Here is a 26,763-nt window from a genome sequence, read left to right on the forward strand (position 1 = left end):
ATAGACAAGTAAACAGCGATGTGGACTGATACTCAGAACCTAACTGGATATGGTCCTGGATTACCTGCTCTAGCTGACCCTGCTTGAGCAAGGTAGTTGGACCAGATGATCTCCAGAGGTCCCTTCCAATCTTAACTGATTCCATGAACATGTCAAGCTGTCATTTTTATTCTACCAAACCTTAATATTCCATTAAGTCTTTCAGCTTTTCTTTTGAGCCATTGACACAATAATACAAAACTCACTTGAATTGCTACCCACTCTATTTTTTGCAGAACCTGACACATTCATGCAGACTGACTGAATACTGACAGGAGGAGGGGCCTGACAGCAGCAGGGTGCAACAACCAAGACTCTGAAGTAATGGAAAGAATATTTCCTTAAAAATCCACAGGACACTGATTGTGATTCTTTTTAAGAAACCCACTGATAATAACTAGACTGGAGAGACAACTAAAGGACTCAATCTGACAAGAAAAGACACAATGGGTAAGAGACATAAGTTTTCACGCTTTTTATTTAATCAGGGTTGTCCATCATATCTGATTTTCCCCTTGTTTAATTTTTTTCTTGTTCCAGTTAATCATGCTTTTAAAGCACTGATTTCAAGCGTGGAAAACACTGATGCCTTTTGATGCATTCATTCTGAAGAACAGCTCCAATCTCACTGCACCCCTATGTACTTTCACCCATAGTTGTACTATGATGGTTTCAAGATGACTGCCAAACATCATTATGCAACATTCATGCATTTTTGTTTTTAAAACTGGAGCAGAAGTTCATTCATCCTGTACCCAGTATCCCAATATTCTCAAATGAAATGCAAACAGGATTATTTTACACTAGTTTTAATTTAACTGTGTATTGTGTGTCCATAGCACGATGGAGAGGCCAGGGCTGCCCCATGCCAGACACAGACGGTTCTAGCCAGCGCCAATGACCCCACCACAGGATTTTGATATGCTGAGGCCTGGCAAATTGACTACACTGGACCACTCCCACAAACCCACCAAGGCAAGTGCCAGATAATCACCATGGTAGAACCAACTACTGGGTGGCTAGAAACATACCCAGTAAACCATGCCACTGTCAAAACACAATCTTGGGTCTGGAAAGGTAAGTGCTGTGGCATCACAGTACACCAGAAAGAATTGAATCTGACAATGGGAGTCACTTCCAAAATAATCTTGTAACCTCCTGGGCCAAGAAGCACAGCACTGAATGGGTATTATCATATCTCCATCACATCCCCTATCGTCCACAGGTCTCTGGAAAAGTTGAGAGGTACAATGGTTAAATGTTAAACTAATGGTACTATGGTACAAAGGTTAAAGACTGGGCACTGGGACATGGAAACACTGGGACTTCACCAGAATTTACCAGAAGCCACTTGGCTAGTTAATACTAGAGGATCTGGAAATCATCCTGGTCCTACTGAAACAAAACCCCTACACAATGTGGGAGGAGTTTTTTTGCCGAGGCGATCGGCTCCGGGGCAGACGCGTTCTGCAGCGGAGCGGGGGATCGGGCCAGGCAGGGCTAATTTTGTCCGGCATCGAGCCTACTAGAGGGAGCCGCCAGGACCCGGCAGCCCTCGTGAGGGAGGCTGACGAGGCGAAGGCGGAGCCAGCAGCGTCAGCGGCGGGCTATTTAAATCGGGACCCACCGCCATTTCACTGCCATTTGCCGAGGCGATCGGCTCCGGGGCAGACGCGTTCTGCAGCGGAGCGGGGGATCGGGCCAGGCAGGGCTAATTTTGTCCGGCATCGAGCCTACTAGAGGGAGCCGCCAGGACCCGGCAGCCCTCGTGAGGGAGGCTGACGAGGCGAAGGCGGAGCCAGCAGCGTCAGCGGCGGGCTATTTAAATCGGGACCCACCGCCATTTCACTGCCATTTGCCGAGGCGATCGGCTCCGGGGCAGACGCGTTCTGCAGCGGAGCGGGGGATCGGGCCAGGCAGGGCTAATTTTGTCCGGCATCGAGCCTACTAGAGGGAGCCGCCAGGACCCGGCAGCCCTCGTGAGGGAGGCTGACGAGGCGAAGGCGGAGCCAGCAGCGTCAGCGGCGGGCTATTTAAATCGGGACCCACCGCCATTTCACTGCCATTTGCCGAGGCGATCGGCTCCGGGGCAGACGCGTTCTGCAGCGGAGCGGGGGATCGGGCCAGGCAGGGCTAATTTTGTCCGGCATCGAGCCTACTAGAGGGAGCCGCCAGGACCCGGCAGCCCTCGTGAGGGAGGCTGACGAGGCGAAGGCGGAGCCAGCAGCGCCCCCTCCCCAGCCCTTCAAAAGCAGCCCCTAGGGAGCGCGAGCGACCAGGAGCGCGGCGACCAGGGCGGGCAAACAGGGCGTGGCGCGTCAGAGGGAGTGGCGCGGCAGTTAGCGCGGCAGTTCGCGCAGGCAGGGCGTGCAGGAAGGGCAGAGCGCTCCCCCTACACACAAACAACACCTCGTTAACAACAGCCGTAACTAGGCGATAATGGTGGCCACCAGGCACGGCGCGCTCTCCAGAAAGTCGGTGCACACGCAGACCGACTACCCGTTAAAAAATGCCGCAGTTCAGGTCACCGGATGCAAGGAGTGTCTGAGCCTGTTGCTGCCATCGGCGGGAGGCAGAGAAACTGCGTGCGTGAGGTGCGAGCAGGTAGATGACCTGGTCCGCATGGTGGCGGAGCTCAAGGAGGAGGTGGAGAGGTTGAGGGCCATCAGGGAGTGTGAGCGGGAGATAGACTTCTGGAGTAACTCCCTGCAGGGCCTCAAGGGGAGGTGCCGAGGTGAGACTCCCCAAATGGGGGCGGACCCCCTGCCCTGTCCCCGTCGGGCAGAGGGAGGGGATCTGGGAGCTGAGGAGGAATGGAAACAGGTCCCTGCTCGACATCGCAGGCGATGCTCTCCCCTTCCGGCCCCACCTTCCCAGGTGCCCTTACACAACAGGTTTGAGGCCCTAGAGATTGAGAGGCCGGTGTGTGAGGAAGAGGTAGCAAATGTTCCCAGGAGGATGCCTGGAGCGAGGAGGTCGACTCCGCGCCTCAGGACTGCCTCCACCAAAAAAGACAGGAGGGTTATTGTTGTTGGTGACTCGATTCTTAGGGGAACAGAGGGCCCTATTTGTCGGCCGGACCCTACCCGTAGGGAAGTCTGCTGTCTCCCTGGGGCCAGGGTCAGGGACGTTGCCAGGAAGCTTCCTAACCTGGTACGCCCCTCTGACTATTACCCCCTTTTGATAGTCCAGGCGGGCAGTGATAACATCGAAGAGAGAAGCCTCAAGGCTATCAAAAGGGACTTTAGGGGGCTGGGTCGGTTAGTGGATGGAGCGGGAGTGCAGGTGGTGTTTTCGTCCATCCCTATGGTGGCAGGGAGGAGTTCAGAGAGGACACGGAAAGCCCACCTGTTAAACACGTGGCTCCGGGGCTGGTGCCAACGCAGAAATCTTGGGTTTTTTGATCATGGGGCACTTTACTCAGCACCTGGCCTGATGGCCGCAGACGGGTCCCTATCTTTTAGGGGAAAAAGGATCCTGGGCCAGGAACTGGCAGGGCTCATTGAGAGGGCTTTAAACTAGGTAGGAAGGGGGATGGGGCTGAGGCTAGGATTGTTGGGGCTGTGCCAGGGGGAACAATGGCAAGGCCGGAGGATAAGGCAATGGCCCAGCTGAAGTGCATCTACACCAATGCATGCAGCATGGGTAACAAACAGGAGGAGCTGGAAGCCATCGTGCGGCAGGCAGGCTACGACTTGGTTGCCATCACGGAGACGTGGTGGGACCAGTCTCATGACTGGAGTGCTGCAATGCCTGGCTATAAGCTCTATAGAAGGGACAGGCAGCATAGAAGGGGTGGTGGTGTGGCTCTCTATATTAGAGAGTCTTTCGAGGCTGTAGAACTCGAGGTTGGGAATGACAAGGTCGAGTCCCTTTGGGTTAGGATCGGCAGGGACAACAAGGCTAGTGTCCTGGTCGGGGTCTGCTATAGACCGCCGAACCAGGATGAGGAGACGGATGAGGAATTCTACAGGCAGCTGACAGAGGTTGCAAAATCATCAGCTCTTGTACTCGTGGGGGACTTCAACTTCCCTGACATATCCTGGAAGCACAACACAGCCCTGAGAAAGCAGTCTAGGAGGTTTCTGGAGAGCGTGGAAGATAGCTTCCTGACGCAGCTGGTTAGTGAGCCTACCAGGGGAGGTGCCCCGCTAGACCTTCTCTTCACAAACAGAGAAGGACTGGTGGAGGACGTGATCGTCGGGAGCTGTCTAGGGCAGAGTGACCACGCAATGGTGGAGTTCACTATTCTTGGCGAGGCCAGGAAGGGGACCAGTAAAACCGCTGTATTGGACTTTCGGAGGGCTGACTTTGAGCTGCTCAGGACATTGGTTGGTGGAGTCCCTTGGGAGGCGGTTCTGAAGGGCAGAGGGGTCCAGGAAGGCTGGGCGCTCTTCAAGAGGGAAGTCTTAATGGCGCAGGAACGGTCTGTTCCCACGTGCCCAAAGACGAGCTGGCGTGGAAGAAGACCGGCCTGGCTCAACAGAGAATTGTGGCTTGATCTTAGGAGGAAAAAGAGGGTTTATAAGCTTTGGAAAAGTGGGCAGGCCACTAAGGAGGACTTTAAAGAAGTAGCGAGGCTGTGCAGGGACAAAATTAGGAAGGCCAAAGCTCATCTGGAGCTCAATCTGGCTACTGCCGTTAAAGATAACAAAAAACGTTTCTATAAATACATCAACACAAAAAGGAGGACTAAGGAGAATCTTCATCCTTTACTGGATGCGGGGGGAAACTTAGTTACAAGAGATGAGGAAAAGGCGGAGGTGCTCAATGCCTTCTTTGCCTCAGTCTTTAGCGGCAATACCGGATGTTCTCTGGATACCCAGTACCCTGAGCTGGTGGAAGGGGATGGGGAGCAGGATGTGGCCCTCATTATCCATGAAGAACTGGTTGGTGACCTACTACGGCACTTAGATGTGCACAAGTCGATGGGGCCGGATGGGATCCACCCAAGGGTACTGAGGGAACTGGCAGAGGAGCTGGCCAAGCCACTGTCCATCATTTATCAACAGTCCTGGCTATCGGGGGAGGTCCCAATCGACTGGCGGCTAGCAAACGTGACGCCCATCTACAAGAAGGGCCGGAGGGCAGACCCAGGAAACTACAGGCCTGTCAGTTTGACCTCAGTGCCAGGAAAGCTCATGGAGCAGATCCTCCTGAGAGTCATCATGCAGCACTTGAAGGGGAAGCAGGCGATCAGGCCCAGTCAGCATGGCTTTATGAAAGGCAGGTCATGCCTGACGAACCTGATCTCCTTCTATGACAGAGTGACGCGCTGGGTGGATGAGGGAAAGGCTGTGGATGTGGTCTACCTTGACTTCAGCAAGGCTTTTGACACCGTCTCCCACAGCATTCTCCTCAAGAAACTGGCTGCTCTTGGCTTGGACTGGCGCACGCTTCGTTGGGTTAGAAACTGGCTGGATAGCCGGGCCCAAAGAGTCGTGGTGAATGGAGCCAAGTCCAGTTGGAGGCCAGTCACTAGTGGCGTCCCCCAGGGCTCGGTGCTGGGGCCGGTCCTCTTTAATATCTTCATCGATGATCTGGACGAGGGCATCGAGTGCACCCTCAGTAAGTTCGCAGATGACACCAAGTTAGGTGCGTGTGTCGATCTGCTTGAGGGTAGGAAAGCTCTGCAGGAGGATCTGGATAGGCTGGACCGATGGGCTGAGGTCAACTGCATGAAGTTTAACAAGGCCAAGTGCCGGGTCCTGCACCTGGGGCGCAATAACCCCAAGCAGAGCTACAGGCTGGGAGAGGAATGGTTGGAAAGCTGCCAGGCAGAGAAGGACCTGGGAGTGATGGTGGACAGTCGGCTGAATATGAGCCAGCAGTGTGCTCAGGTGGCCAAGAAGGCCAACGGCATCCTGGCTTGTATTAGGAACAGCGTGACCAGCAGGGCTAGGGAGGTGATCGTCCCCCTGTACTCAGCTCTGGTGAGGCCGCACCTCGAGTACTGTGTTCAGTTTTGGGCCCCTCGCTACAAGAAGGACATCGAGGTGCTTGAGCGGGTGCAGAGAAGGGCGACGAAGCTGGTGAGGGGCCTGGAGAACAAGTCCTACGAGGAGCGGCTGAGGGAGCTGGGCTTGTTCAGCCTGGAGAAGAGGAGGCTCAGGGGTGACCTTATTGCTCTTTACAGATACCTTAAAGGAGGCTGTAGAGAGGTGGGGGTTGGCCTGTTCTCCCACGTGCCTGGTGACAGGACGAGGGGGAATGGGCTTAAGTTGAGCCAGGGGAGTTTTAGGTTAGATGTTAGGAAGAACTTCTTTACAGAAAGGGTTGTGAGGCATTGGAACAGGCTGCCCAGGGAAGTGGTGGAGTCACCATCCCTGGAAGTCTTCAAAAGACGCTTAGATGTACAGCTTAGGGATATGGTTTAGTGGAGGGCTGTTAGCGTTAGGTTGGAGGTTGGACTCGATGACCTTGAGGTCTCTTCCAACCTAGAAAATTCTGTGATTCTGTGATTCTGTTCTGAGTTAAATCTCCTTGATGTGTGTAGGGAAGAAGCCGGGGAAGGCAGTGTGGTTTGTTCCTGCCTTGGGAAAAGGTAAACCCACTCATGGGATTGTCTTCGCCCAGAGACCGGGATACACCTGGTAGGTAATGCTGTTATAAATGAAGTCTCAACTCACTCTGAATTTAGTAACATAAAAGAATATTTATAAAAGGCAAGTAAACAGCGCTGGGTGCGCTGGGAGTCTATGCTCTACCAACATGCACACCCAACCATCGAACTTTCTAAATATATATAGGACATTGCTGTTACATATTTACAAGAAACCCCAGTATGCCTATACATACGTATATCCTATCCCCGCTTCATATTATAATTTTCTTTGTGGTGGTCGTTGTGGGTGAAAGGCTCACAGTTTCCCCATTACCATTGGCAACCTTTTGTTCCAGACTGCAGGAGCGGCTTTGAATGTCTCCCTCTTCTTCTGCACATGCTCTGCCCACCACAAGGTTCCCAAAAGCAACAAAACATGATTGCTTTTCCCACGTTTCATTAACCCTTGAAACCATACTAATAATACTATTATCTTATAACATTAAACAATAAATGTTAACAGTACTAACCAGCAGCCCCCCCAGCAACTTCCGTGCCTTAACAGAGGGGAAAACAAGCAACCCCAGATGGCAGGGCGTCGCCTCAATCACCCTTCTTTATTTCCTCTAAACTTTTTATATTCTTGATGACCTCATCGTTAAGAGTCTGATGTTATCACCAACCACGAGGCTTTCCGATTCCCATTGCCACATTCCCAAATCTCCCCCTTCTTTATTAATATCAACCATTTTTCTGACACAAAGTGCCACTCCATATATAACATGCAAAGAAAGGGGATATCAGGTGCATGCCTCAGGGAGATCAAAGCTGTGTGTTGTATGAAGACATTTCAGAACAAACAACAGGTCAACTTCACAAGAAGTGGGCAAGTACAGCAATGACTTGAGCTAAGCTGATGCTGGCATCCAGAAATCCTGCTTCAGCAGTCCTGAGTGACAACTTTGGCAGATGAAGCCTAAGTCATCAAGCAGGGTAAAACCACCACAAGTAGTAAGTAAATATTTCTACTAACTGGCCAAAAAAAAAAAAAAAAAAAAAAAAAAAAAAAAAAAAAAGTTAATTTCTCCAAATGAAGTCTGTTTTGTTCTCAAGAGTAATTGGTAAATAATCTCCCTGTCATTATCTTGATTCATGTGTTTTCTCATTCTGTTTTTTGTTTTTGTTTTTTCCCTGCTATTTTATCCCCTGTCCCACAGAGAGGGAAGAGAAAAATGGCGGGTCCTTGGCTGCCAGCCAGGGCCAACACACCACAAACTGAGAGACTTCTGACACACAACTAGAATACTTGAAACCTCCAGTCTCCAAGAGGTGCAATAAAGGCACCCTTGATCAGCTATTTGAATTTGTGTAGCCACTGGAATCAGAGTGTTTGGATGCTAGTATCAGTTATACTTTTAGGAAAGACTCGCATTTTAGGGTGAGTTAATTTTGTTTGTTTTCAGCATAGAAAATTAACTCTAGAAAATGTAACAATTCCAGCTGATGTTGCCTTTTGGCAGCAGACTGCGCATTAGCATATGGGAAAGGATTGGTGGTACATATCTAGCTTCCCCTAAAAGTAGGCACAGTGGTGGAGTACTCAGTGTTCCCAGTGTACTTGAAACAGCATCCCCAAGTTACATCTTAAATTGTGTTTATATTTGATCTATAAGCAAATGGCTTCTTCCCGCAATAGCATTCTCAGGGTCAGTCTTCCTTCTGCTTTCAGCTAAGCAGACAGTCATGGGAAGGAAGCCAGGAAAAAGATCATCTGCTTGTCACTTAGTGCTGTAGTGCTTATGTGCTTAAACTGAAGAAAACGAGGAAACCTTGAAGAAAACAGGGAGACTGGTAGCCTTGAGCTAGCAGAAGCAAGGGAGATAAGGGATGAAAGCTAGAAAACACAAAGGAAAAAAACAGCTGAAGGAAGATTCCCGACTGACGTGGTAACCTTTTGCTCATTAAGGTCCATTAACATATGAAAAAACGTGCATCAAAATGCAAATGTATGGAAATATGTGATTTAGTGCTGCATCCTTCTCCCCTTTCCTCCTCCCCTCCCACTGGTCCTCTGTAATGTGCATGTGTATGCTCAACAGAGTTAAGCTGGGCAAGCTAAAACAACATATCAGAAGCAGCCAGGTAGTTTCACAAGTTAGCTGTGTAAAAATAGTGGTGGTTCAAGTCAGAGGTGAGCTTGTTTTGCAAAAGATCACCAAGCACCTGATTCTGCAAAGATTCCTTTCAGGTCCTTTAACTGCAGGCATGGGCCAAGCTTAGAAGTTCTTACTGGCAATTGCCAGTGGGTCTGGAATTAAAGATGAACTTTACTTTGAGTTCAAAAATGAGTGTACATTGAAGCTTCACTAATATTCAAGGATTCTCTGAAGAGATTAATTGAAATATAGTCTACATGAATGGAAAAAATAGCAATTAGCCTTCTTTGTTTTGCAGTGCATTTCCAGGGAAGTCATTGTTGTTACTGTTCTTTGACTGTGTTTCATTGATTTGCAGAAGTGAAATAATCAAGTCCTCAATTTTACACAGTGTTCCTAAGGGACAGAAATATTACTGCAAAACCAGAAAGGTCTCAAAGGTCCCAAGACTTATTGTCTCCAGAAATGCTAAGACTCCTTGCACAGAAACATTTATTTCAAGCCTTATTGATAGCTGCTGGTTCAGAAACACATTCAGTAAAACAGACAGGCAACTTGAGAAAGTGGCAATAACAAATAATGAACACTCCATTAGGAATAAGAACATCCGATCATCTGAAAATGTGGAGTAAAATCTGCAACACTTAGGGCCAAGTTCCCATTGTCTTCTGAATATTTTATCATAAGAATCCAAACTTACTCAGCTCGTTCTGTAATTAATGTCAAAGAAAGTATTTCAGAGGGCTTTATCACAAAGCAAAAGCACACAAGCAGTATAGTCCATTAAGAACGTAATATATAACCGAAGTAATGATCATCAACTAAAAGTGCTACAATCTCAACTGAGAATAAATTTTTGATAATCAAAACTGCCCAACATTCTTAGGAAACCTAAAAAGACAGATGCATGTCTTTATCCAAAAGGCTTCTATAAGAACAGGACATCTTACCACAAAAATAACACTATTTATGACATTGCTAAGAGCAGACAATTTGAAACATAAAACATTTTCATATATTTGAAAGCTTTGTGACAATACTATGTATTTCTTTTTGCTTCTGTGATGTATAGTGTTATATATGGAGTGGTAATTCATGTCGAAAAAATGGTTGATATTAATAAAGAAGGGGGAGATTTCGGAGTGTGGCCATGGGCGTTGGAAAGCCCCATGGTTGAGATAACATTAGACTCTTAACGATGAGGCCATCAGGTATGTAAAAGAGTTTAGACGGAACAAAGAAGGGTGATTCAGGAGACTCCATGCAGTCTCCAGTTTCTTGTTCTCCAGCCATTAAGGCATGGAAGTTTCTGGGTGTTTACTGTTGCTGTTATTTGCAAAGTTGTTTGACCAATGAAAAGTTGTTTTGAAAAGAACTGCTGTGGGGAGAAGGGTATAAGAGGGGAGCCTGCCCTCAAGATTAAAAAAAAAAAAAAAAAAAAAAAAGTAACACCATGTGATGAAGTTATGTCATCAATAAAGAAGCAGAAAGAAGGAATGAAAAGGAACAGGCTGGCAGAATGGAGACCAGGACGGGAACAGGCACTTTGATTGCCTCATGAAGATAGGTTCGGCCAAACTCAGCAAACTGCTCAGAGAAGCTCGTACAGAAAGTCGCTGGAAATAGGCACACTGGAGCTGGAGAGAAGCTTGAGCTGAGAGAAGCGGACCTGTGCACACAACTGCCCCTCGCTGGTAAGCAGTTGCACATTATGGGGAATCATAAGTCCTTAGGAACAAGGACTGTCCTGGTAACCTTACAGCTTATTCTCCTTATTAACAATTGGACAGTTTATGAGCCTGAAGTATGGGACCAAACCGAGGTGAAGGTGTGGGACTCTGCAACTAAAAGTGACAAGGTTGCAGTGGAATTGCTCAGCACCTGGCGAGCAATCTCTGAGGCCTTGAAGAGCCCTGTGGAGCCACAATCACAAACGTGTGGTTTGCCAGATGGTGAGGGAGCTGCGGGCTCCTTTACTGATCCAACTGCTACACCATGGGCCTCTCTGCTGCTACAGCCATCGAGGGCTTTTGCTGTTACACCCCCTGCTGACCTGGATGTGCCTTTTGACCCAGGCCTATTGGCCTTGAAAAGGAGATGGATGTGCTTTTCTTCGACCCAGGAAGAATGGGATACATAAGGCCTGAAGACCGAGATGCTTGAGAACTTAAAGCGAGACATATTGTTCAAAGGGAATGGAAAATGGAGACTTGTTTGTAGTCAAGAAAAGGAATGGAAAATGGAGACTGTTAAGTCATGGAACTTAGAGGATTGCTTGTTACCTTTTCTGATCATACATATGCATAAGTGTACTCGAGTTTAGTAAGTCATGGAATTTAAAGGATTGTTACCTTTCCTGATTGTATGTATGTATAGGCATACTCGCGATTAGTATGTAAAGCAATGTTCTATATATTTAGAATGTCTGATGTTCATGTGTGCGTGTTGGTGGAGCATAGACTCCCCGCACACCCAGCGCTGTTACTTGCCTTTTATACCTTTTATAGCTTTTATATCTTTTATAAGTATAAATATTACAAAATTCAGATTGAGTTGAGACTTCATTTATAACAATAGTGACTTGGTTTACCTGTTTAATCTTCTGCAAGGGGAAGTGATTGTGGTGATTTTACTCAGGTGGGCAGCCGAGCTCCACCACAACCACTCTCTCATTCCCCCTCTCCTCAAAGAGAAAGGAGGAGAAAATACAACACGGAGAACTCGAGGTTTGAGATGAGAAAGGTTTAATTAAAGGGAAAGGGAATGGAGAGAAAAAAGAAACAAAAGAAACAATAAGTCCACTTGGAAGCACAGAGAGAGGGAAAAAATTATTTTCTACTTCCCATCAACAAGTGATGTTCAGCCACGTCCTGGGAAGCAGGGCCTCAAAACGCGTAGTGGTTGTTCAGGAGGAACAGCCCCCTTCCCCACGAGATCCCTTTTTATTGCTGAGTGTGACATCAGGTGTTATGGAATATCCCTTTGGTTGGTTTAGGTCAGCTGCCCTGGCAATGTCCCCTCCACATCACTTGCCCACCCCCAGCCTGCTGGCTCTTGGGGGCTTGGAAGGAGTCTTGATGCCATGACAGCACTATGCAGCAATAGACACAACACTTGAGTGATATCAGTGCTGTTCCAGCTACGAGTGCAGAGCACAGCACTGTATGGGCTGCTGCAGGGAAAAGGTGACTCAAGCTCAGACAGACCCAACACAGTCATTAAACCCTAACGTAAAAAAATGATTTGTTTTAACAGGCATTCCCTGCAAATTTAAGTGGCCAATATTAACGCACGTCCTGTGCATTTCATCATACCTGTTTAGACTAACCAGACTGTGAGAATTTACAAACTTTTGAACTATCTACCTGTGTAAAACAAAGGTATGCAAGATAAACAAAGCAACTGATGAAAAGATTAAAAGTAGATAAGATGTGGTAGAATGAAGCTTAGATATCATTCATTGCACATACAGCATCTGTGTACTAACATACTCCATTTCTCATTTGAGTAAATTAGCCTTCATTTAGCTATGTGTTATGCTGCCAAGTTGATTCCAAGCAGTTTGTTTTATCTCTACTTAATCCTGCAATTTAGACATTCCATAGAAACTAAATATGAGTGCAGTCTTTAAAATCACAGATTTGGGGAAGGAACTGTAGAAACATGCTCTTCTGGTAGAGACATGAATGATCATAAATGGAGAAACAGAAAAAAGAGAGGGAGTGGTGCTCTATGAGTTTATGACTGAAAGAGAAGGCACATTTAGGAAAGGGCATTCTGGAAGGCTCAGACCGTATGCCAGAGGTCATTTCTAGGTATTGGATAAAATAAACAGGTGGTGTATTTCTTATGTCTGGACCGGCACATCATTTCTGCCATCAAAATTAAAGAGTAGTTTTCCTATAATCCTTTTGGCAGTCTTCTTGTTTTGTGGTTGTACTACAGATAGATCATGAACAGATTTGTTTGATGACAGACACCCACGCAGCAGCCACAGTGAGCACTGGCCCCAGGCTGTAGGGTAACTGGATCATAAAACCAAAGTGCTATGAAGATTAAATCAGAACCTACACAGCACAACAATGAGACTGAGGAAAAGGAGTTAATGGAACCCATTTGGGTCACAAGAATATCAATAGTCATACACAGGGATGTTCAAGAACAACAGATTTGTACAAGTCAGAAATTTGGGGCTTGGGACTTTTAAGCAAATCTGCCTGATTCTGTGAAGGATAAGCTCCAGAAACAAGAATGTGCTCTATGTACAAGTGTATAAACACATAGATACATCGGAAAGATCCCTATTTCAGAAATTAAAACCCCAAGAAAATCAGTACTCTGGATACGCCTGGCAATTGTGATTTTGGTCCAATGGCATCAAATCCTGAGGAAAACACAGTGTTTAGCCATGATAAGAGATCACAGCCCTAGGAGAATGGAAAGTACAGTACCAAGAGTTTAGCTTGTAATGACTAGTTAGAATCAATACAGAAAAAGATGCTGAAGTCTTCCTCATTGCTTTATTTTCTTCATTCAAGTACTCTTTAAAGTTTTCCTTTGCTACAATGGCAACAAGAACATAGACCACGTGGTATCTGTTGGCATGCAGGGTTAGCACACTTCTCACTGCCTTCTTCTACACATCTTTTCTTGTTCCTCTGCAGACTCTGAACTGATTTTTTAGGGTAAGGACTATTATCCTGCGTCATATTTGCACATAGCTCCTGTTTCAGTCATTTGATTCCTTTATATTACTATGTAAGTATATTACAGTACAAAAGTATTGCTTTTTATGACATAGCATATTGCAAAGATTTTGTAAAAAGATTCACAAAAGTTAGACATTGCTATAACTTGTTTTATTGTCAACATACGTATTTCCTATACCATTACAAATCAACAAAATTACACTTGATATTGTCATAATTAAACTCTGGTTTACCACCATCTACTTTTACTGTGGAACTAAATTTATCAGTCTTTGTACCAGAATCCAACCCCCATATTAACAGTTGAGATGGAACCAAGCTGCTTGTACGTTTACTTTACCTCTTCTAATTAAGTGGTAGTCTCTGAGCAATTTATAAAGATGCAGAAAACCTACCAAATCAGTTTGAAGAAGTAATCCCCAGCAATGAATTACCCTATCCATATCCATTCAACCAACAAAAATGCATAATCTAGTAAAGAAAAGAGGAATCAGTTTTATTTTAAAAGCAAGTTCTCCTTCACTAAACATTTTTTTTCCTGAAGAATCAAAGTTGTATTCACATCTGAATTGAGAAATCGAAGAATGTTCACACACTTTCTTTGGCTTTATTTTAGACATCTTTAATGAAGTGAAGAATTCAAATGATTGTAATCATCCTTTAGGAATAAAGAAGTCTGCATGTAACTTATGGTAAATTCCATTAAACTTTTAATAGTTTTTGAATGTGTTATTAGCTAGATGATTCAAAGACTGAAAGAAAAAATGAAGTGAAAAAGCCAGTTTTATTTTTACCACATTTATGTGTGATCGCCAGCTGTAACCCAAGACTCTTCATAATATAGGATATTCTTTTAATTTGTCCTTCAGCCAGGCAAAAGTAATTAATTGTATATACTTATTTCTGTAGCTGTGGAATTTGTAGCTGTGATAGAAATGCATGTCATGTCTTTTGGCACTTCAGTCTTTTGAACTTTTCTCAAACCATAGCAGCAAGAAGATACTGAGGTGGTGTGACTTCTGTCACACACTTACACGTTTCTAGTAATTGAATATGTAATGTGCACATAGAGAATCACACAGAATGACTGAGATTTGAAGGGGATAGTGGAGGTCTTCCTGTGCACATGCAAAGTCACCTAGAAGCCAGTTGTCCAGGACCTTGTCCAGATGGCTTTTGAATATCTCTAAGCATGGAGACTCCACAACCTCTCTGGACAACCTGTGCCATTGCCCAGTCCAAGCTTACATATAGGCTTCTTCAACAATTTTGATACATCCTCATGCTTTATGTGCAAATTCATACTCAGAAGACCTATAGGAGATGGGAGAGATTAGCCAAGAGATCCTAGATTCTCAAAGGTAGTGGAATACTTCATGGTGTTCCTTTCATCTAGCCTCAGGTGTTGATGTATACATTACTTTCAAGGACACAAGACACCTTCTTCCTTCAGAGAGTGGTCATCAGCTTGACTTTATAGTCAAAGTAAAGAAATTGGTGGTGTTCTGTTTTGTTGTGTTTTGTTTTATGTACAAGTCATTTAATGCCTTTAAAAGCAATGAAAAAAGTTTATGATTAACACATCACAGTAAAATGATACTTGTAGTATGACTACTTACTAAATCAGAGTTAGTCATAATTAAAAGAAATACATATTTGCAAGAGTGTTTAAAAAATAGAGGAAAGTTTTCTTAAACTAGATTGGATCCTAGTAGTCTTTTAATTTTAATTTTGCAAAACGTTGCTGGACATTCTCATTACCTTACTTAAAACATTCTTGCTAGAGATACTGGTACTGCTGACCACACACACCAAAAAAAAAAACCAACAAAACAACAAAGATGTTTGCCTTCCTAGAGTTATTGCTAAAGAAACCTGTAAACACATTTCTTCTCCTCATCTTTCATTATTTCATTTCTCATTATGTTATTATCTTCTTAGTCTAGTTTTTTGTTTGGTTGGTTGGTTGGTTGTTTTTTTTTTGAGGAGCTCCCTTGGGGTCTCTTTCAGTATTTTTTTGCTGCATATAATTCAGTGACCCCTCTTTTTTCCTCCTTCCAGCTCCTTATGTAATGCTATCTCTACTCCAGTCCCTAGATTCAGTATAACAGAATCACTGTACGGTGTTTGTTATGTATGGTACATGGTGATCCCTGACCTTCATTGGTGGGCACCAGGAAAATAACTTATTTGCAATAGAAGTCAGTGTGTGGAAAATGAAGAACTGGTCAGATATAAAAAACATACTCTTAAAAGCTATGGCAGACTTTCAACCAGAGTAAATGGCTGGAGTTCCATTCTCCTCACTTTACTGATGTACCTTTGAATAACTGCTTATTGCTTTCTGCTTTGGAAGTAAAAGTATGTTGTAGTGATTTGCTTGGGCCAGTTGCTTCTGAACAGTTTTTCAGTTGTGGAGAGAACAAACTGGATAGAGAACCACTGCCCCTTTCACCTTACAGGGAGCAAAGCCCTCCTCCTTTGCAAATAGCATCTTGAGTAACGTCAGCCAAGCAAGGTTTGTGTGAGTGTGATGACACGCATCACTCTCTGGGAATGAAAGGGAACATCAGGAGGCAGCCTAAATGGCAGTGTATTTACTTCAGCACTATTCATATATTCACACCAGCTGAGGATCTGGCTCCTGAAGCTCCTTTTCATTCCAGGGAAGCAAAGTGCCTCATCACAGTGCAACAAACTGTTCACAGTTGGAGCCATTCAAGATGCGGTTTACAAAAGTACTTTGGAAATACTGGAAAAATGAAAGGATATTGGTTTTCTATCCAGTTCACTCTTACTGTCACTGAAGTACTCTCCTGTCAGATTCAGGTGAATCACAAAAACACTATAAGTGGTCCATAAACCACTGATGAAGCAAAAACCTGAATACTTACTGATGATCATGTTTGAAAATTAGTGACTCTTCTGTTAACATGCATATTGTTCCATAAAAATCCTAGACAGTGGTTTGTGGTTATGAGATTATCTTGTTTTAATGATTCACAAAACTCCCTTTTTCAAGCAGGCAAGCCACCCACTCAAGTAAATGTATAAATCTAACAGGCAGATCCTGTTCAGATGAATGTAGTTCAGCAGTGCAGAAAATGTGCTTTGTTACAGAAAAATATTCCTCTATCAAGGTATATGAGCAAGTAAAGTAATGATATTGGATTTTCTTGTATTTATTTATCAGGAATTGATTTAATTTACAAGCTAAGGCCAGAAAATGCTTACAGTAGTAGCATCGTTCAATTACATACTGTTCAAATTATGTTGTTTATTGCTTCTCAGGATGAGTGGATTTCTCTTGCCTTTCTGAGCACTTTCACATATCATGGGCCTAATTCATTCTACAGAGAAGGCTGAGGTTAGATTTTGTAAAGATGCCACTGAACAGGGGACAACAGATTTGTTGTCTCAAAGAGAAGCTACATTTAAGTACCAGCCTGCCTCTGTGCTCCTTCTACATGTCATGTACATGTGGAAAAGGAAAGCATACAAAATGAGAAAGTACTCTGGCTGTGGTAAATCCACTTCTCATCAGTCCTCTCCCTTCATAGTAGGCCAGCAGAGTAGCAGTCAGTGAAGAGCACTGCTGTGACTTGTTCCAGGGAACACTTCTGAATCACAGAAATGAAGAAAGCCACCGAGGTAGGTGGCCCAGTGCTTGTAGAAATCTGCAGTGGACTAGTGTTCAGTCACACTGGGAGATCTGTCTTTGCCTGCTTCCCCTCACCTTGTAGGATATCTGTGTGTATGAATTTGCAATTGATTTCTACACGGTTCTTCAGAAAACTCTACTCTCCCTCTTTTTTTTTTTTTTTTTTTTTTTTTTAAGAGAGAAAGAAATGGCATAGAGGACACTCACAAAATGTAGACAGCCATAGGCAGAGAGCTTATAGAAATCAACTGAAAATAAGAGAGGATGGTAGATTAAGATCAGCATTCATTCACTTAGCAAACTTGGTTGTGTATCCTTCTTGTCAGAAATCTGCACTTTATTGCTGGCAAAGGCTCCACGGTGGGCTTGACAAAATCTAGCCCACAATGAAGACAACAGAGTTTAAAATATGCACCTGTTCAAGCTAATCATATTTAACTTTTCCCAAGGTAAATTATCACACAGTTTAGCAAACTCTTTTCCTAGATCACCATCCCTCAAATGTGTGGGTTGCGAAGGCTGAAAGGGTGTTAACATTTGAAAGGAGAGACTAGCAACTGATCTATGTTCTAAAAACCACAAGCTGCAACTTTTCTCCACAGCTGCTTCTCCAGCACCCCTCCTTCCATTGGTAGGACCTGGGCTCCCAGAGCTTGACCCATTGCCCTTACTCCATCATACTGCAAACCATATTCTGCAAGCAATTTTGCTCCATATGTTTCACTGTGGGTTTGCTTTCATACAACTGCAGGCAACCTTGCATTGCTGTGCATGCCTGTGTGCAAGCAGTTTCTGCAGAACACACGTAAGTTATTTGAGGAAAGAGGTTGTAGCTTCCTTGGTCAAGCCTACGTCAGGATCTGCCTGTGCATCAGAGTGGGGATTTGGGCAGGAGGCTTGTTAGAATGGGAAGAGAGCAGGAGCTGGGGGAGAGGGCAGCCTAATGGGACAGGCTGCAGGAAATTAAGAAAGGCTAGTTGTGTGTGTGTTATTTTAAACAACTATCTTGCAAAAGGTCTAGTCTGCATCTTACATTAAACCTGTATTTGATGTGTGCACATTATTGTTATGTCTTCTTCTCCACACTGGAATCACCAGTCTGGATATGCTTTCAAAAGCCATCTGTAGACTGTATATGTGGTCGATATTCTTTCTGCATGGCCAAGACCTGTTGTTTAGCAGGAAAAGCATGGAAATAAAGTGATTAAATATCATGTACTTATTTCTGCAGCCAAAATAATACACCACTGTCTGAGCATAACCCATATATTCACACTTTAAGGTACCAGCACAAAAATGAAAGATGAAAACTTTCAATGTTCCTTGTTGCCATATGTTCAAAGGACAAAAATCTAGACAGAATCAATCATCTTCTGTATAACACAAGTATTAATTGGAGTGAGACTAATTAGTTGTCTACCTTTGATGAGAAATGAGAAATGAGATATCTTTTTCCCCTCTTTTTTTAAAGTGAAAGATTTACTGCTCAATTTTAATGTCACTTTAAACATTTCCTTCTCTTTTAATCTGTGATACAAATTTAGTATAGATATCTCTGCAGCAGAAAAGCTTTCTGCAAACTGATTCTGATACATAAGGTGAAGCAATATCATTTTTCAATGAAATGTACGTAGGAGTCAACAGCAAGCTTAATATGATGTTCTGCTGTTGAGATCAATTAATAAATTTGGACTATGGATTTAAAATGTCAACAGCTGCTGTAAACTCTAACATATTATATTATAATTAGTACCTCTGACTATAGCATCTCCACTGCAATCCCTCTTAAAAGCAAACAAATTAATATACCTCTTGATTTGGTGTGCTGATCCAAGAAAGCCACACTGATTACCACACAGTAATGAATACATATATAGTGAATAGTTTCAGTGGATTGAAAAAGATGTGTTGTATGTAAACTATATATTAATGGCAAATAACCTTCCTAGATACAGTTTATCAGGATCTGCTGAATGTAAGAAAAAAAATCCACTCTTTCCAGTGGCTGAGATTTGATGAATGATATAGCCACCATGTGTTGAAAGTATAAAACATTTTTTGGAAATTATTCTTCTTTGCTAGGTTATTTAAATTAGAAGGCTGAGCACGCTGAAAACTTTTATATCAATGAAATAAGTATACAAGATTTCTCTCTCAGATCTTGCTGGATTTACTAGGTTCTAATGTTGCTAGAAGTCTGTTGGTACACCTATTTTTTCAGTTGATAACATGACAAGTTCAAGAGAAAAAAGTTTAACAAAAGCTTCATGGATGACCTCAAGTCTCTGGAGACTTATGCAGAATGATGATAATTTTTCATGTCATGGTTCAGTAGACTCCACTAGTTCCATGCATTTCTATTGCACTATGATTTAACTTGAAAATGAAGCATCATTATTTTAGACAACAATGTGATAGATAGAACATTATTGGCAAAGATTTACAGGGATCCAACTATATCCTCAAGACCTTAGCCTGAATGTTGATGTTCCACTGAGGAACACTGAGGAATTCACTTTCCCATCATAATTCATTCAGAGGTTACCAACCCTGTGGGGGAAAGGTTTTCTTGCACACATTTATATATACAAACAACAAAAATCAGGGCTTTTCTCAATCTGTGTCTTTTTAGTATTATATGTCTGGATTTTGTATAAAAATAAGATTTTCCTTACACCTTTTTATTTAATTGGAAAATTTGATAAAGTTACATATGGGATGAAAGTGCTGCACATTAAAAAAGACTTTTGAAATAAAAAATGCTTACTATTCTACAATGGGACCCATGTGCATATAATATGTTATTAGGGATTTACGATAATGATGATTCTTTGCATGGTAGTTTTGTCCATAATTTCCATTTTGTAATTTCTGAAATACTCCTGTACTGGGTCTGGCTGGAATGTTAACTTTCCCGGCAGCAGCCCATACAGTGCCGTACTCTGTACTTGTAGCTGGAACAGCAGTGTTATCACACCAGTGTTGTGTCTACTGCTGAGCAGCAGTGGCACAGCATTGGGCCTTTCTCTAACCCTCCTAGGGGGTGGGCAAAAAGTGAGGAGAGAAACATCACTAGGGCAGCTGACCTAAACCAACCAAAGGGATATTCCATACCATGTGGTGTCACACTCAGCAATAAAAGGTGGAAACAGGAAGAAGAGGGGAGGGGTGGGCTCTCGTTGAGAAGACGTCGGTCCTCCTCTCGAACACCGGCTGCGTGCGTTGAGGCCTTGCTTCAAGGACGTGGTCAATCATCGCTCATTTGTGGGAAGTAGAGAGTAATTTCTTTCCTCTGCACTTCCATATAGCTTTCATTTATTTTGTTTGTTTGTTTTCCTCCCTTTTTCCCCTTTTCCCTTTTACTTCCCCTTAGTTAAATTGTTTAGTTCATGGTAGTCTTTATTTAATTATTATAATTATTTCCCTTTAATTAAATTATCCTTATCTCAACCCGTGAGTTGTTCTTTGCTTTACTTCTCCCCCTCCTCATCTAAAGGAGGGGGAGTGAGAGAGCGGTTGTGGGGTTTAGCTGCCCAGCACGGTAAAACCACCACAACTCCACTTTGTGTGTATTATTGCTAAGAGAAATATTGCAATGCTGAACTTGGTCAAGAAGTGTGATTTCGATGGAAATGTATTGGTCTGTGTTAGCTCTGGATCTGGCTCTAGATTTTTTCAAAGCAGCATCAGAATTAATTCACAATCAATTGCCTAGCTACTACTGTGCCATCTGAAAATATCTGTGAAGGTTTTGCAGTACACTAAGCTAGTGAAGGTCTGATTAGTGTCTTAAGTTATTTCACAAATGAGATTAATTTTTAAAGTCTGTATGTAGCCTCATGACAAAATGTAAACAGAGGTAAAACTGGACAAGCTTTAATTCTGCTGCTGTTCCTAGCTTTGGTTGTCTTTATTCCCACCAGTAAATCACTTAATTTTTGGTGCCCTATTTCCCCATCTCCAAATTAAAGATGATAAAACATATCTTGTACACTTGGAAGGAAACATGCAATTGACTCCTTATTTATTCTATAGCCAGGCCAATATTTCACCATATGGAGGTTACATGGCAGAGAGAATCTGTAAATCTCCTGTCTACTCCACTGAAAGCCTGGAGTCTCAGGTAAGCATTATTTTGCCCTTGTATTATTTCACAGCTAGAACATAGCACCATGCTAAGATGCTGCAAGAAAAAACTCTCCTGCTGAACACCCTGATCATCTCCTGTCTTAAACTCCATCCTCCCCTCTTTGTCCCAAGAGCCAAATTACCTGCCTCCATGCTCCGTTAAATGCCCTTCCTAGTGGGGAAAAAGCAGGCATTGAGGGGAGGGAAGACACTCAAACAAAACAGGTCCTGGTTCACCTGTTAGTGCTTCTTGCTTCTTTGTCTTCATTGGCTTTCTTCCTGATAGCTATTAATTAAGAGGCACATCTGAGTTCAAACATTTGTTTTTAAAAAAAAAAAAAAAAAAAAAAAAAAAAAAAAAAAGCTTAGATGTTGAAAGAATAGATGGAGAGAGAAAAAAAAAAAAAAACAACTGTGTGGATGGAAAACCAAATGGAAAAAGCTAGTTCATGAACTGCTGAGAAGAAAGCTCTGCATGATTAGTTATTTGCTTAGAAAGAAAGAAAAAAAAAAAAAAAAGTGTTTTGATATATCCCTACAAACTGAGACTAACATGAGGCACAATATTCAACAAATCAAAGATATTTAAAATGCAATTTACACTAAGGTCAAAAACAAAAACAAAAAAGGAAATAATTAATGATGAGATAATTACACTTAACAGAGTTCTGTTTATGGCTTTGAGACAGAAGAGATCCACAAATGTCAAGCATTTGCCATCTTTCTGAAATCAAAAGAGTAAGTAAAGCCCTCACATGCTTCTCCTAAAACCTAAAGCAGTGCTTGTTACATCTGTGTATTTTTACCACAGAGAATGTATTCTCAGGGAAATTTCCAACTTCACCCTCTCTTATATAAATTCTATTAATTACAACACAAGTGCATGCAAGCTTATGCTTAGCTCTTCATAACCCATTGTGTACTGACAACAACAACAACAACAAAACTTTTTTCTTGCCAATAAAAAAACACATACAGTTCTGTGTGGTGATCCAGTAACATAATTTGCTTCAGTACCGTTGAAATACTAGGCCTTTAAATGTGTACAGAAAGGCAAAGGGATGGATTTTGATCCTCATATTCATGCTGACTCCTGCCCCAGACTGTTGGGAGTTGCGCTGAAGCTGACTGCTGGTATCTAAGGTACAACTTATTGAAAGATGAGTCAGAGCCAGATTTACAGTTTAATTTCCATGCAACCATTTTAAGAAAGGATAAACAAGTTCACATAAGTATCAGAAGGTCTCAGAGCTCATCAGGCACTTTTAAATGTTAGCCGGGAGACTGAAGCAAACCAGAGGGCTGTGGTCAAGCAGACAGATTCAGAGAAAATGTTACACCTGAGTGGGCCTGCTAATACTGCAGGAGCTTAAAGCATTAGAGATGAAAAGAAATGCAGTTTGAAATAGCTGTGATTGGTAACAGAAATCAGGCAACTTCAATTAGACTTGCCCCAAGGAGATGTCTGAAGCTGCAATATGAGTACAAATTGCATTGCATTCAGAAAATACAGAAACTGTCTCTTTCAGAACCACAGAATCTACTTTGAACAGACAATAGGCCTTCTAGAATATAAGACGGAACAAATTAAAACTGTCAACATCACAGCAACTGTTTTAAATCGCTAATTTAGCATAACCCTAAAGCAGAATAGAAATTAGATGTTCTGATAATGGTCAGAAGATTAAAGGCAGTGATCAGCAGTCTGCCCCAGCAAACAGCAGTTCTAATATGTGGAGCCCTTCTAAAAAGTGTTGGCTTCTCCCTCCCACACAACCCCCCCCAAAAAAACAGCTTTAGAAAATTTTAGTTTGTGAAATAATCTCCAACAGAATAATTATCCAAGGAAAGGAAGTCATTGCCAATGATTACTCATCATATGAGTGATTTTTCTCTAGTTGTCTAAATAATCAGTCATGGTTATTGTGAAAACTTCAGATAATATTTAAAAAAAATGTCATGGAATCAATATCTTTGTTCTATTGCAATATGTAATCGGTAAAAGCATGAAAGGTCTATTAGCATCTGCCACTGCTGCCTTCCTTGTGTTGTTGTTTGGTTTAAATAAAAAATAAAGTTTGTGTATATAAGTAAATTCAAGAAAATTAAGCTCTTGCTCTTAGCATGCTTTTTCAAATTTAACAAACTGACAATTTGACAAATTCATTAAATAGATTTTTTTAAATGTAGCTCCCCAAACATGCCCCATTCACACAGCAACATCAACAAATTATAAGGACCCATGTGAATTCAGGTATCAAAGTGCTAGGCAGTGCCGTGCCTAACCTTTGGGCACCTTGATACAGGACAGCTAGATCCACAAAAAGTAAATAAATAAATAAATAAATAAATAAATAAATAAATAAATAAATCTTCACCATTTACATTTGCTAAATACCTAGTGCAGAGCATTAAAATTACAGGTGTGATGTGGCTGAGATGCCCCTGGAACTAGTTTTATCTGTCTGGATCTGCCTCTTCCTCCTGCATCCTGAGCTAGTGTTTGCAGGGAGGTAAACCTTGGTCTTTGACCTACAAAGCATGTACAGGCCTCTCCTCCTACAAAAATCGGTACTCTGAAAGAAAGCAGTTATTTCTTCTTTCTTTTTTGGGGAGTGAGTTGGGGAAGAAACAGTCTAGGAAGTTTCCAGGCTGTAAATCCCAAATGGAAGTCCAGTGCTGCCTGGTCATGCTGAGGTGCTAATTCAACACAAACCTACTGTTCTGGACATCCCTCTAGGCTGCTTTCTGCATGGTATGTTTGTTTGTTTGTTTGTTTGTTTTGTTTTGTTTGTTTGTTTGCTTTGTAGGCTGAACATTATCTCTAGGGAGTGGCAGTTCACCAAACCCAACTAATTTTACAGCTGTGACTAAAACTGGATGGATGTTCTTGCACAGATGAACAGTGGCTGTTCCCTGCTAGGTCTGTCCTACTTTCACATGATTCAGCTGTTACCTCCAAACTTCTGTTTGTTGGCATCCCTGGCTGCAGATGTTGCTCCCTGTTCTTCAACTAGATTAATTTCTGTTAGTTTGTCTGTAACAATTATCAGCAGGTGATAAAACCTGAAATTAAGATCTTGAAATAAATTCAGAAAACTGAAAAATATACCAGGCTCTGACCAAAAGCCCCTGCAATATAATAGATAACACTTATCACCAAAAAGCAGGCAGCAGAGCAGGCAGGCAGGCAGCTTTAACATGCATTAATGTGATCACACTGTGAAAACTATAGAGAAGATGCTGTTACATTTTGTCAATAACATCACTTTTCAGTTACTGTCTCTTACACAGATTAATAGCCTTTTGATACTACTAAAAGCATTTCCTTGGATCTAGGCTTTACAATTAAAGCAAAATTAGTGTCCATGCTATTATGATAAAATAGGACGTAAAACAGAAACCTGTGCAAATCAAGGGAAAGTAGATTGCCTTAGCTTTTACCCTGTGCTCAAGATGATTTACAGCATTTTACTGAATTAATAGAGGGCAGCAGCGATGGAAAGATTATTCAGAGTGCAGCAATCCTCTAGTGGGGCAGAAAAAAACATAGCAGCTCCCATGTTGCCTTCAACTCTACGGGAAGGGAAGGGGAGGGGAGGGGAGGGGAGGGGAGGGGAGGGGAGGGAAAAGCATCCTTGCAGGGACTCAACACTGTACTGGCATTGCAGAGCTGCCATAATGGCCATTCAGGACCACTCACAGCAGCAGTTTGAGTATTGTAACTTATGCCACCAGTCTGGTCTGATACACAGCTGGCCCAGGATCATGGTAATGGTATCCAAAGTAATTTACTGCATCTGTGCATCTCCCCCAAGTTATGTGGTGTGCCTCATGGCTGCAGTGAAGAATCTGGATCATTAACTTTAGAGTCATTTAACTTATGCTTGCATTATGAGTGCTGCCTAATGGCATCCTACACTTCGATCCGCTTCTAGGTTGCCATGACAAACTAAAAGTCTTGATGCAGTGAGAAGTTAGTAAATCAGATGAATTCCATGAGAATTTAGGCGATAGAAGCTCTGCCTCCAACATCTTACCAGATAATCATTTCCATGGCCACTTGACAGTGGCAACAGTTATGACTTCTGTGTACTGCTTCATTAACATTTCCAGGACTCAGCAGTCTGCAGAGATGCTGCCACCCTGATTCATGAACACTGCAGCAGTGCATAGAGACTACACATGGCCGAATATTCATTAACTTGTACTTATGCACTCATGTGCACGGCCTCCTTTTCAGCATAATCAGGAAACTTTATTGTGTCTTTTTGGCATCATGAGAGTGTTTCAACTAGTATTCTAAAACGAAATCAGCTCCTCTTCCTCATCTTTGCCTTCACCCGTAATCTAAAGTGACATTTGTTTCATAAAGTGTAGGTAGTCATTTTAAATATTAGCAAACTGTTTATTTTACCAAAGAATGGGAGGTAAGATGGTTGAATTATGCTCCTTTTAATGAGCCCATCAGGTACTAGGTATCTCCTAGACCTTAATTTTCCCCTCTACACTGTAAATACTAAAGGTCTTTAACTCCTGCTTTAATGTGAATTGGGTTCAGACTAACCTTTTTACAGAAAGAATCATAGAAGTTATTTATTTTAAAAGTGTGAAAAATAAGGGCGTGCATTTTTCTTTTAAGGAGCAGAGACAGTTATGTTAATAAGCATAAACATATAAAATTTGCTTTAGATGAGAACAAGAAAATGTTGCAACATTGAAAAGGGCAGAACATTTCATTGGATAAAGATGCTCATTTATGACTTTATGGCTAAAGATAACAGTCTGTCATTAAAGCTGTACATCATATTATTTTATATTGCAGTGAGTATGCTGCAACATAAATATGACCAAGAAGACTTTTTGCACATTGTTTTACCTGGAAATCAAACCCATCCATAAGTTAAGCTTTGGGTTTAGGTTTTAAGCAGGTTCTTTTCTGATAAGTCTTGATCCTCACACAACTTTAATTTCAGGTGAAGGTAAAATTAATTTCATTGTGTTTATATATCATTAGCTATCAGCCAAATGCCTTCAAGTTCATGGTGATGTTGTAAACCAGGAATGCTCACAGCCCACAGCCTGTGGGGCTACACATGGCTCGTTAGAACAACTCATTTGGTGTACCACTATTTCCAGCATCCATCTCTCATCAGGCAGTTCAATTGCCGACAAAGAGTGGTTTAAGTCTAATAAATTGATAAGCTTGTTGTCATGTCATGAAGAAAGGATTACAAGTAAAATGGTGATGGGGAGCAGGTTGCTTTGTAACAAATGCATTTTATGTAGTCTGAGGAGAGCTTTCCCCACCTCATGTGACCTCCAAGGAAAGAGGCTCCATAACAGCCAGTTCTGCAACATGCTCTGGTGGCACCAGTCCTCTCCTGGATCCTTGATGCTTTTGCTTAGGGGAGGACGCTCAATGTGGTTAGAACAGACAGAATGAAACCAATTCTCCTGGGAGTTGAAAAATGCATTTATTTTTTTTTTTCTGAAGATTACATAGTCTTCTATTTGCTGCCTTCT

At 42.6% G+C, this 26,763-nt stretch overlaps 1 long non-coding RNA gene across 1 annotated transcript in view; it reads left to right on the top strand.

Annotated features, from left to right (window-relative positions):
• The first annotated feature begins 337 nt into the window (after positions 1-337).
• LOC311434301 overlaps positions 338-26,763 on the top strand; it is a 28,031-nt gene continuing 1,605 nt past the window's right edge. The window contains exons 1-3 of the long non-coding RNA XR_014691362.1: positions 338-489; positions 879-1,018; positions 21,149-21,232. This is a non-coding gene — a long non-coding RNA (uncharacterized lncRNA). The remainder of the gene's footprint in view (positions 490-878; positions 1,019-21,148; positions 21,233-26,763) is intronic.

The sequence above is a fragment of the Aythya ferina genome (genome assembly GCF_964211825.1).
Source record: "Aythya ferina genome assembly, chromosome: 3".
In the NCBI taxonomy this organism is placed as follows: Eukaryota; Metazoa; Chordata; class Aves; order Anseriformes; family Anatidae; genus Aythya; species Aythya ferina.